The 12,993-nt window shown below is 40.1% G+C and overlaps 1 protein-coding gene across 3 annotated transcripts in view; it reads left to right on the forward strand.

Annotated features, from left to right (window-relative positions):
* The window catches only part of epha3 (eph receptor A3), a 114,877-nt gene that overhangs the window by 50,133 nt on the left and 51,751 nt on the right, over nucleotides 1-12,993 (forward strand). The window lies entirely within an intron of this gene.

Raw genomic sequence — 12,993 nt, forward strand, 5'->3', positions numbered from 1 at the left:
ATACATGTGAAATATTTGATTTGGTGTGAGGTAATGAGATAAGGTGTGCTATTTTGGAATAAGGTGTAATGTGGTTTTTGCATGACGTGGTCTAAGATAAATATTTCAGGTAAAGTACTTTGAGCTGATGAGCCATTTTTGTCTTCTTTGTATTATATGGCTCCAGCTGAGCCCTTCTGATCACTGTTTTCTATTGAAATTCAGATCCTGTATGAAACAAAACATCCCTTACATGTCTTTTTTCTAGGAAATACACCTTTAGAATGCCTAAGTAAAAGGGAAAAAAGAGTGAGAGCAAGCATTTTAGCTTCAATGGAACAGTGGAAACTAAAAGTGGATAAAATCGTTATGGATCATATCCCTGTTTTTACGATAGTTTATGTTGTCTCCCGTAGCAATAGATGCAAACCAGATGTTGGAATTTCAGCCCGCTGAACGCCAGTGTTGCCGTTATTTGTTTCAGAATGAAACTATTTATATTCCACGACATTCAACAAGAAAATCAACAATAAGGTGTTGATCAGAGGGCAAGTGAGAGAAAAAAAATGAATTCAATTTCATCCTGCGACAATCCCCCAAAGATTATGCTTTGTAAGATGTAGAAAACAACAGCCAGTATCAGTTTGATCTAAGTGTGTCTTTTTTTCCTGTAGTTTTCAGTTCATCCCAGCCTCCCTACTCTAGTGTGGGTAGTGCGGGTCCCAGTGAGAGTAACACGGTGGGCAATATGAAAGCCTGAATGTCATGTTGTTTGAGGTGAGAGGAGCCTGGGGGCTTTTTAGCATATGGCAGCAGCCCCGCACTGAGGCTTGTGTGTAGGTGTATGTCAGTTTATGCATATATACGTGTGTGTGTGTGTGTGTGTGTGTTTATATGTATGTGTGTGTCCTTCAGCCGTCCTCAGGTGTTCCAGCAGTGAAAGTGGTCTTCCCTAGTGGGCTTTACTACACTTCTCCACCCAGACCTCAGCAGGCAGAGTAGCTTCTCCCTGATGGGGGCTCAATGTCAGCAACCATATGGACGCCATTTCGTATGAATTCCAACAGACACTAGAGGGATGGCAAACTGGAGGCAGAACACAGTAGTCATATTTATAAGAATTTAAATCAAGTATGGAAAATAAAGATTCCCTGTGTGTTATAGGTGGAGTCAGTGATTCTGGAGAAAGATTACCCAAACAAATACACTCCACTGGGCATGTACAAGATTTATCATCCCTCTCGCTCCCACTGCTTTTCTCTTTATACATCCATGGCCTTTCCCCTGTCCTGTGCACAACCACGAAGGCCCCTTGTTGCGGATTGGCTGAAACAGTATAGTGTGGCTTGGTCCCAGCCAATCTATTTGTTTCCCATTTACAGAGCCAGGACTGCGTGTGAACACCAGATTTTAATAGTGCAGAGAGCTAGTGGACCGTGTGGAGATATTCACTGAATTTGACAAAACCTGTATTGCCATAGAATAACTGACTCCACCTTTAGGTGAAATTAATTTATGTTTATATGGAATGTCTTTAAAATAAAATTCAAAAAAGGAAGTAAATACAGAAGTGGCTTAATATAATAGCCGAAAAGCTTTGAAATAGCACTTGCATCATTATTAAAACTCAAAAAAACTCAAGATGATAAACTGGAAATACTTGAAATGTATTTGCGTCTTACCACTATTGTAGTATTTATCAGTTTTATAATAAATTCTGTATGTATAAGAACATATTTAATAATATCAGAGGTTTGCGTGTGCGTGCTGTCTTGCATCGGTGTGATTATAAAAGTGCCCAACATCAATTCCTTTGTTTAAGTCTTGCCGACTGAGCACATTGAGTGAAGTGGGTCACCATCATTGTGTGTGTGTGTGTGTGTGTGTGTGTGTGTCCAGCAGCATTGTAGATGGCCTATTTTCTCTTAAAGAAGAGAGCGTGTCCTCTCTGGCACTGGTCAATAAAACCGTCCTGGGGCACAAAAAAGGACCTGGCACACACACGCACACACATACACACTCACACGTACACACAAACTCACACACGGACACATATTTACTTGTTGTTGAAAGATGCATATGGAATTGAGAGTAATTACCTTGAGTTTTTCTACCCTGTCGCTTTTCACTCCAGTTTTCCCACCCATCCATCTATCCACTCATGCATCTGTCCATTCCCCACTCAGATTTTTAATGATTTTAATTTTACTGTCAAGAGATGATGTTATTGGACTCGTAACAGGAAGTAAATGCACTGTAATTGATTACTTTATATATAATTACATTCCTTTAGAATTCCATTTCCGTATCAATGCTTGGATTAATCCCCTACTTGTCAATGGTAAACCAAGCAAAGGATGGAAATCTGTCTGAGTTCCACATCAGCTTTCCCATATCAGCATGGAAATGGTGACATGGTTGCCACAGGCTACAATTGTCACACATGGGATTACGGTACAATGGTCGGCCCCAGCTCTAAATCACCAAGATGACGACAGCTAGTGTGTTTGTGTGCTTGGTGTACATGGCTGGTTATCAGTTGCATTCAAAGCAGCACAATAGTGCTGTAAAGGATGAGTGGAGGCAAATGGGTTTAAGGCCAGTTAGGTTGTGCAGTGTGTGTTTCCAAGGAGTGTAGCAGCGGAATGTGCATGTGTGTGTGTGTGTCTGTGCATGTTTGGGTGAGTGTGAGGGCATTTAGAGGTCAGTGTCGTCTTCAAACACAACACGATGAATGCATATACACAAAGATACACACACGCATACTAGTGTGTTGGCCTGGTGAAAAGTTAACACAAGAAGTGGTACTGTGTGTGATGGCTCAACACAAATAGGTTTACTGTTGGTGTGTGTGTGGTTAACATGGGAATGTGCCAATATGTTCTTTCTGTCTCCTATACTCTCAACCTCCTTCATCCTCTCCTTCTTCTACATCTCCCCAGCTTCTTTGGGGTGAAAACAGGACAGACAAATTTGTTATGAGTGTGGTAAAGTTATGTGTCCCGGCATGTATAGCAGTAGAATTAACGTCACCTCAGTGTGTGTGTAGAGAGAGAGAGAGTTTTGGGTGGTTTTCTGGCTTGTCCTGGATTTTCTCACTGACCTGGCTGATCTCTGGAGTGTGGAGTGTGTAGCAAGCAGTTATTACATCCTTGATGGATACAGCAGGGAGTTGATCCATGCCTCTGCGTGTGTGGGGTTTGTACAGTACTTGCCCTGTTTTGCCCCAGTTTATTGTCCTTCACTTAACAGCAGCTACACACACACACACACACACACACACACACACACACACACTGTATGCTATTTTAATAAAATAGCATTTTCATTCTCATGCTCCATTTCTTTAGTTTTAAGAAACTATTACAAACTATCACATGCGGCGTCCTTACATACCCTCATAATGAAATTCTATACTGTATATCAAAAGTCCAGTGTGTAGGATTTCGGGACATCTATTGGCAGAAATAATATATATTTAAGCAACAGCTCATGACAGACTGTGGTACATTGTGATTATATGGGGCATTGTTTAGCTCAACGCAAAGGGGACTTTCACAAAATATCTACCAAGTATGGCAATATGAAAGTTACAGACACGCTCCAATTTATGCTGTTTTTATTAACACATTCATAAAGCATTCTGACAAATAGATAGGTCCTCCTGGCTACCTGCACATAGTGCAAAGCAGTTACTTTGCAACGTACTAGCTTGTTATCCCTTTTAAACACAGATCGTTTTCATCATTTAACTATTTATTTGTAAGACGTTGTTTGTTGCCATTTATTGTACAACCAATTAAAAACTGTCTAGCGTCAGTGGGATGATTTTGAAAACTGCTCATAGGCTTAAACTTTTTGTTAGGTGGAGGTGCGTCGATTGCTGTGGTGAGGATGTTGCTCCTCTTCAGAGTTTTGGTTGCCAATAACTTGTTTTTTCCAGTTTCCATTTTTTGCATATTTCTGTATGTCGTGTTTTCAGATTAACAGATTTTCCCCCTTGGAAATACGCACTCCTCAATCCACTCCTCCAACCTTCCACCACGAAGGTTGAAGTTGACAATAAATGTACCCATATTGTAGCAGTTTGCTAGCTTGCTAATTAGCTAACTAACAAACTGGCTAGTTAATTAGATGTTACCAGTTCCTATGGTTATGTGGCTTTGAAGAGTAATATGTAATACAGGATTAAAGGTCATTGCCATTATGTATGGTTAGTAAACCATGGCTAACAAGCAATCAGATTGCTTCACCAAACCTATCCATTTTATAAAATATTCATAACTAACTTTTCATTAGTTTATAATTACCTGAAAATAAGAATGATACTGGCTGTTGTTTTCAATGCCTTCGAATTAGTCGTTTATATCTACATATGGAGCAGGGCCATTCGCATTTTTGGGTTTTCACATTTTTGTGTTGGCCACCATAGTTCTCCTGCACACTTGGCACACACAGGTTTCACATCTGCAACCTCACCACTAGATGGCACTAAATCTTACACACTGGACCTTTAAATAGAAACATAGTCTTCTCTAAAGTGATTTACATTGAGCTTGTTATTAATAACAATGTGAAAATTTCTTATTTTTCAACATTGTTATTGACATTTCTGAAATTTATAAGTATCTTGAGATGTTAACTGAGTCACGCCCCATGCCCCTCAGTCTTTTCATTGGATTTAAATTGTCTCAGACTGACACCACAGTGCAGCAACTAAGCAAACAGGTATTTTCTAATAGACATCCGATGTGTTTATTCTTCTAATTTCCCCTTGAACTGAGCAGAGAGAGGGAGGAAACAAAAATAAATTCAGCCTTTTATTATTAATTTATTTGAAGGTTAGACTGAAAAATGATGGTCAATCTTTGTTACTATTAAAATCTAATTTAGTGTAGGCAGCATACTTTGGCGAAACTGCTTGTTTGACAATTATATAACATTAATCACTAAAATACCCCTAATCTACTGGAAATAATTGTGTTTTTAAAGCTGAACAGTAATTATGGGAAATCAGTGTTTTTGGACAATACAGTGGGAAAGATGTATCATTTCACACTCAAACGCAGTATCAGCGGTTGCTTTGATCATAAAACCTCAATGCAAACAAACCACACACACACACACACACACACACACACACACACGCATGCACACACCCACGCAGTATTTGGTCTGTTAGTGTGATAATGTGTTTGTGTGGCCTGGTGTTTTTTTCACTTACAATCACGTGTTTCCTTTGTGCTTTCCTGTCTGCCACATGTAATGTAGACCTTCCTCACTTTGCACTTCCTCCTCATCCTCTACCTCTGTTTCACCTCCTCACATCCTCCTCCTCTACCTCCCTTCATCTTCCTCTGCTTCCTTTCGTCCTCCTCTTATCATCCTCATCAGGCTGCTTTATTATGCAAATCAGTGTTGGATCAGATCACTTAATTAAGCTTTACTGTGCCAGTTTGCGCGTGCGCTCGCATGCACGTATACACACAAAACTCACACTAACACAAACACATACACATGGTAACTTTCTTTCACACAGACAGAAACTGCTGGTGGTTGTGTGCTATGATGATTAGTATTCTGGACTCTGAGTCACACACACACACACACACACACACATAGAATGAATCTAGGCAGCAGAAGTGTCTCTTTGAGTGTGTATAGATAAACAGACTTGAATAGCGGGGTCTCTCCAGGCCATTAGCCTGCAGTTAGCACCACAAACTCCAATCTGGCCCTCCACATCACTGCAGTAGATGAAGCCAACTGCTTCATTTCTATTGCTGCTGAAAATGCAGCTTATGAGGTCAATGAGGCAATGATAAAACTGAACATCAGGGTCAGAAATTGGTCTGGTGGCCCATTTTTAGATGCTCCAGGAAATCTAGATGAGCAATGTTGCTAGTTTTCCTACCACAGAGCTGGTTTATTGCTAATTTTAGTGAGAAATTTGGACTAAGACTGAACTAAAACAGGAAGCTCTGTCTGGACTCATGGCATCAGTAGTATCATAGCATCACATTTTGAGTTATGTCATTATATAGATTTGGCTTTCTTGGATGAAACAAACATTAAAAATCTCCATGAGCTATATTGTATTTCCTGAAAGCGTGCAAGAAATTTAACAGGCAATTCATTTTTCAAATGTTTCAGCTCATTCTGTGAAGATGTGAGAAATTTCTCTGTGATTACACACTTTTTTTTTTCATCGTTTACTCTTGATCTCCACAGTGTGCCCATTTCATACTGGGAATGATAGATTTGAGCAATTACTGGGGACATGAAGTTCTCTAACAAATAAGCAAAGACAACAATAATACTGTGCATGTTGCTGATCCCACCTGATCCTTCCTCTGTTTCTTGCTGTGCCAGCACAGGACTGAAACGACCACAATATAAAATCATCAGCAATTATGACCTTAAGAGCTGCGAGCCCATTACAGGCCTTTGTTATATTCTGATTAGCTTTGGCAGCGCTCATCAGAATTGCTTAAAAGGTTTAGTTTGGATAGTTAATGTGTCTCTGGAAATTTGCAGATGTACAGAATCGCTTCTCTGCTCAGACTGACAAGCAGCAGCACATTGGTTTGCCAAAGTGACACATGAATAAACTCCAATATGTTCCCAATGAGATTTTCATGGCAAATGAGACAATAATTGAACATAAGGGAGATAGAATGCGGAGCAATTTGCCCCAAGACACAACCTATCATTTTTGATGATTGCTTTCATTTATATCTCTGACAAAAATGAGTTCATTTTATCTGGTTACGGACATATTAGCTTTAACAAATTGATTGTAATTCAGCATAATGGATGTCTGTGTCACTTAGTCTGTTAGAGAGAACTGGAGCCTTCAGTTTATCAATGTGTCTTTTGTATTTTTTATTCCATGACGAATGTACATGTTCTTATGGCTATCTCAGGGGTAAGTCTTTCAGGTTTTTTTGCTTATGTATTGTAGCCACTGGTTTTCAATATTTTGTGCCAAAATTCGGAGTCTATTTTAAAAAATATGCCATAAATCCTTGAAATTTACACATAAACTGATATTCAGATGGATGGTTTTACGATCATAATTGCTTTGTTGAAAATCTAGCTTTGCTTGCAGTTTATGTACTTACTCATTAGTCAACAATGTGCCTGTGTCATCCCATGATGCACTGTTTTAAAACAGTGACATAATTATCAGGCAGTGAAAATTCCCCACCAAAATGCGCCACAGTTTCATAAAAGACTTTGACCTTTTCCAGATTTCTGTAGCTTGTTACTGGTTTGCCCAAAGGGGGATTTCATGGCAGGGGGCGAGATGTTTACTGTTGCCATGTTTCCAGTAACATTACAAGTGGCTCCGGATAAGACCGCCAGCCAAATGCCTAAGCTGTCAAAGTAAATAACTTTTCCATTTCAAAGAGAGCTATTCCAATTAAGGGAAGAAGGATGGAGCGAAAGAAAGAGAAGGGAAAGCCACAGAAAAGAACTAGGGGAGGGTGGGCAGGATGAAGGGGGAGGTGGAGATGGAGGAAGATGGAAGGGGAGGAGAAAGGGAGTGAAAGTCATTGGGATCTTGTCGGAGTGAAAGAGAAAAAAGGCGGAGGTGGTATGGAAACAGGAAATCAATTGTTGGGTCGGCGTTTTGCTCTGGCTGTTGCAACGAGACTGAACCATGAAGTGTGTGAGAAAGAGAAAGAGCAAGAGATGAAGACCAAACCTGAAGCTTCGGGCTAGGCTGACACAAAGATACGGGTCAAAGGAAGAGGTGCTTTCCCACTTTCCCTGTGTGACACCAATCAATTTACTAGTAACCAGTAAGGTCAAGGTCGAGAGGCCATGAGTCATGTGAGAAGAAACATGTGGGGGTGTTATCTAGGGTCACGTTTTTCTGATGATTACGGTATATTCTAGCAAGCTGTTGGGAAGATGTTCTTCTCGTAAAGCTGGGCTGTCTATGCAGTAAAGAGACACATATACTTTTGAAATCGGTGCTACATGACCAGAGAAACCAGAAAGAAAACAGCTGTGGCATTTGCTTTTGCTCAAGAGGTAGAAAACCTACAATTACCAGAATGCACTGCACTGCACCAATAAATGCCCCTGATTGTGGGTGACATAATGCAAGCCTGGGTATTTTGACACAGGAAACAACATGGCAGCCAGCTGGTTACAAATTATCTTGAATTACAGATAAACAGTAAACTAACATATGTTTCTGAAAACATTTTAGATGAGATAAGCAGCATAGTAACAGAATCTTGGTTGAATCTTGGAATCAGATTTTTTAGCCTCTGTTTTTAAACAGGAATTGGTATGGCGCCCATCTCCTGTTCACAAACTCTGGTATACTGTGACTTCCTATGAAAATGCCTATACTACAGGTCCTATGATATCCTAAGAATTAGAGCCCCACGAATAACGTAATGTCCTAAATTTAAACTTATGCACTGAACGTGAAGTTATGGAGGTTAGGTTTAGGAAGGGAAACATGGTGAGGACGTACATTTAAAATGAGTCAGAGTTCACACATCCAAACCCTACTGTGCTGGCCAAAGTCCAGAGGGAAAGTCCTGTGTTTTTTGACCCATCCACCATGCCAACCTACGTCCTTATGGACCACTCGGCACTGCTTTTTTTTTTTTTACTCTAGTCATTGGTCATGTGATCTAAGCCTTCAAAATTTTGTTGGATATGAAGTGGGATATCTACAAAATTTGGCTCACTACTTTTTGTAGGAAAATATACAAACAGTGTGTAGGAACAGCCTGAAACAGTGCACTAAAATTGTGTTTCTGAAGAGATTTTATGCAAGAATAGGCACAACAGTAACAGAATCTTAGTTTATACACAGCACTGCCTTGTGTTAAAGTCTGATCTAAGTTTGGTCTGCATTTAAAAGAGTGCGAAGGGCAAGTCTCTCTCTCGTAATCCATTTCTATTCTTTGTGTCCGTGGTGGCGGGCATATAAAAATGCGGACTTACAGTCTGTGGTTCGATTAACAGCCCTAGAGCAGGGAGATCTGGGCGCTGGTAAAATATCCCGTTAAAGGCTTATCTATGCTTTTAATGGGATTATGTAATTTTTTGTGAATCTAAAGTTGCTTTCTTGACACATTGACCATGGATGTGTAACTTTGTGTAACTGAGCTTTAGCTATAAAGCTCTTAAAATAGTAAAATGGATTTGCTTTAGAATCATCCAGTTAGTCGATAAATTATCTTTGTTGTTTTGAAATTATTAAAAAAATTGGACCATTCTATGCATCCCAAAAGATGCATTGGAATAAAAAAACAGTCTCAGCAAGGTCAGGTCAGGTTTTCAGCTAACATGTAATAAAAAAGAGGGATGTGCATGTGACCACTAGACCATCCAGCAGTCACATTAATTATTGATGAGGGTGTCCCATGACCTAGACTATTGATTGAGCAAATTGCAGCCCCAGTTATTTTACAACCACCATATCATGTGGCTTCTGCAGCCGTGTGCGTGCACATGTGTGTGTAAATGCAGCGTGCTGCTCTTTAAAAGTGAATGAAGAGATTTTGTTTCAGCTGTCATTATGCAGAGAGTAGCAAGACACTGTGTTATACCCCTGTGGGTGTGTGAGTATTTGCAAGAATTTCAACTTGAAGGCATGTTTGTGTGTGTGTGAGAGAGATGTCTGTGTATCACAAAGGACTACTTACAGGGATACAATGATACAGGCCTTACATGCTGTTACTGCTGCTGTTATTGATTTGAAAATAAATAAAAGATGATTCAGGGGGGATAACCTTCATATTTTTCTCTTCTGCAGATATTTCATTGTCTCTCTATTTGTCAAGGCGGCGATGCTCTTGTGAGATGTATGTGTCTCTGTATGTGTGTTATCCTCACACACACACACACACACGCACATGCACACACCTACACACACACACACACACACACATCTTTTAATTCAGCACACATATTCTGTCATCTGAAGAGGTGCTGTGTTTCCTCTCCTGAGGCACACACACACACACACACATGCTACCACACACGGCATCATACTATATCCACTCATGCCCCTGCACACACTGCTGGTGAATGTCAGTGTAACACAACTCGCCTCTCCTCTAGATGAGTAGTTAACCTCCTGCGAGCCGAATCTGATTTTACCATCAGCCTCTGTCAGAGCTGCTTTTTATCCTGGCAGACACACAGGGAAGAAACAGGGCCTTTATTATCCTTTTCCAACTGTTATAAAAATATTTTTAGGGTTTGCGGTCAAGAAAATACAACACATCACTGTACTGTCATATGAAAACCTCATACCGTAAGTGCAGCCTCAGTTATTGATTTTTACATTGAAAGTTTATGGGATCCTCTCTGTGCCTAATAAGTTTCACGGCTGTGTTACGCACTGAAAAGTCCCCGTATATGTTTAACTTTCAAGTGGAAATGAGGCTGTTTCTTTTCTTCCGCTTGTGGAGTGTTGACTTGCCAGAGTCATTCGTTCAAGTCTAGTGAGATGTTAAGCTCCTTCAGCAGTTGCAGAAAGCCATGCTTAAAGGATAAGTGTGGTCATATTCTATATTTTCCTTAATATCAACAAATTGATCCTACTGGGAAGTATTTTTGGTGGAGCAAAAGAATTATACAGCACATTACTCTGTGTTATACGCTTCCATTGTTGTCCAAGAACTTTTAAAACTACATCAGTAAGCAGCACCATTGCACAAGGCTACATGTTCCTTCAGAATTTCAATTATAATTTTCAATTTTCAACCACAGGGAAAATTGTCATTGATTGTATAACTTTTTTTATTTTTTTTTATTAAATCATCATTAAATCATTCAGAGTGTATTTTTCCAAATGTAACTATGTATTTGTGACCAATTAAAAAAACAACAAAAAAAAAACATCTTCAATAACCAATGGACCTGCGGCTAAGAGCTATAGACAGATCACAGACACAGAAAAATATAAAAAAATAAAAATATCCGCAATGATATCATTATCTGACCTCAGGCGTCTGAATATGAAAACTAAAGAACTAAAAAAAAAACCACTCCCTTTCCTTGAGAGTATGACTATTTCCAAAATTGATTAGTTAATCCACAGTGAGGCCGATGCCAGGAGTGGGTGCGCACGGTAACTAAATGGAAACAGACCCAGCTGGACTGGAGCCCAGTGGTTAAACTGTCCTGTGAATAAAGTAAAGGGATCTTTGTTTGGTGTTATCCAGTCCAGGGGTGAACCATTAGGGGCATGTGTGCTCTGTCAAAGGTTGTTTATGCATAAAGGGATCAGATCTCAGTCTGCCACTGTTAGGAAATGAATTCATTCTAACTTTTGCCTGTTTATCCACACTTCTGTTTTATGTTCCTCGTGCATTTCTGCTGATCCAGTGGCCATCTCGCTGCTTCTCTTACCTGATTGGCCGGGGGTGCTGGCTGTCAGGTCTAATTTCCTGGTGTGTCTTCCAATCAGGGTGGTCTGTTTTGTGTGTGTCAGCAAGTGTTGTGGTTGTCATTCCATCAGTAGGATTATATTGGGCTGTTTAAACCCGCTTCACATTCTATTACTCTCACACACACACACATGCACATGCACACATGCGTACTGTAAAGGGGAGGTCGGGGAGTGTTTAGTGCAGCATGGGACCTTGGTGTGCCAGTGTCAGTGATGGATATGGCAGTAGTATCAGCAGTGTTGGCTTTTGCAGAAGTGTGTTGTCCACCACTGGGATCTGTCAGACCTGTTCTGCTGAGCCCACACATTCTGCTGGCTCGCTGCTATTGGTGCGAGCCATTTTTTTAATCTAGTGTGCGTGCATGTGTGTGAGAGAGAGAGAGAGAGAGAGAGAGAGAGAGAGAGAGGGAGAGACAGAGAGAAAGAGGGAGAAGCTTGTTTTTCTGTGTATGCGTGCAACAGTATCAGATTACTGTAAAAGTTCCATGTTTGCATTTGAATAAAAATTAGGTGATTGTTGAATTATTTATTGCATAATTAATCAATATGGGCCTGCTTGTCTGTGGGAAGCCTTTTTTTTTTTTTGCAATATTTATATAAAATTACCATGCAGTTCACCAAACTGGATTTAAATGCTGTTCAAACCCCCTTTTTGCAAAAAAAAACCCAGTCACATTTAAAGAAACTGCATTTCTGCCATATTTGGAAAATATGAACATGTGCATTTGTCTCCTCTTAATAAATACATGAATGTATCAGTTATATTTTGACAAAATTAAAGACATTTACACCATAAATTGATGCAGAAAAGTACAAAGTGCATATATATTCACCGGAATTAGTGTTAAATGCTCAGTTTTTTTGCGGATGACCCTAAACCCCCCATTTCATTAGTTTCCACCATGGACAGTAAAAATAATGGACATGGCTACCGTGACATCACCCATTGGTTTGTGGACTCTCGTTTTGAAGCCTCGAGTTCGGCATTTCGATCGTTGCCATCCTGGTTTTTTGGAGCCAGAAGTGACCATATTTAGGCAACAGGCTGGCACTGTGGAGGAGCGAGGGGTGGATCTGATTGAGAGGCTTAGGACACTATCAGCAGACAACCTGTCAGCCAAAACTGCCTGACCTTATGCATAGTGTTAAGTCTAAATAATGATTCCCCCTGTACAGTTGTCATGAAAGAAAAAACTGGCTAAAAAGACCAAAACCATTTTTATTTTTTATTTTTTTACCAAGCTGTAAACGTGTTTATTTCTGCTGTAAAGTCTGGCATTTTAACATGGGTGTCTATGGGGACTGACCGGCCTTTGGAGCCCCAAGTGGCCATTCAAAAAACTGCTGTTTTTGGCACTTCCATGTTGGCTTCATTTTTCAGCCCCGGAGGTCGCCGCTTGGTGTCTTCCCAGTGTTCAAATGAAAATGACGCCCCACTGTTGGTGTTAAACCTTGTTCTCTATGGGCAGTAAAACTGATTTTACCATCATGGCGATATGCTTTTTGTAGGCCTCAATGCTTTGTATCCCATCATCAAGTCTAGATACTGTGACAACAGGTTCAACCTGTAATGGAGGAGA

Source organism: Epinephelus moara, chromosome 7, assembly GCF_006386435.1.
Source record: "Epinephelus moara isolate mb chromosome 7, YSFRI_EMoa_1.0, whole genome shotgun sequence".
Lineage (NCBI taxonomy): Eukaryota > Metazoa > Chordata > Actinopteri > Perciformes > Serranidae > Epinephelus > Epinephelus moara.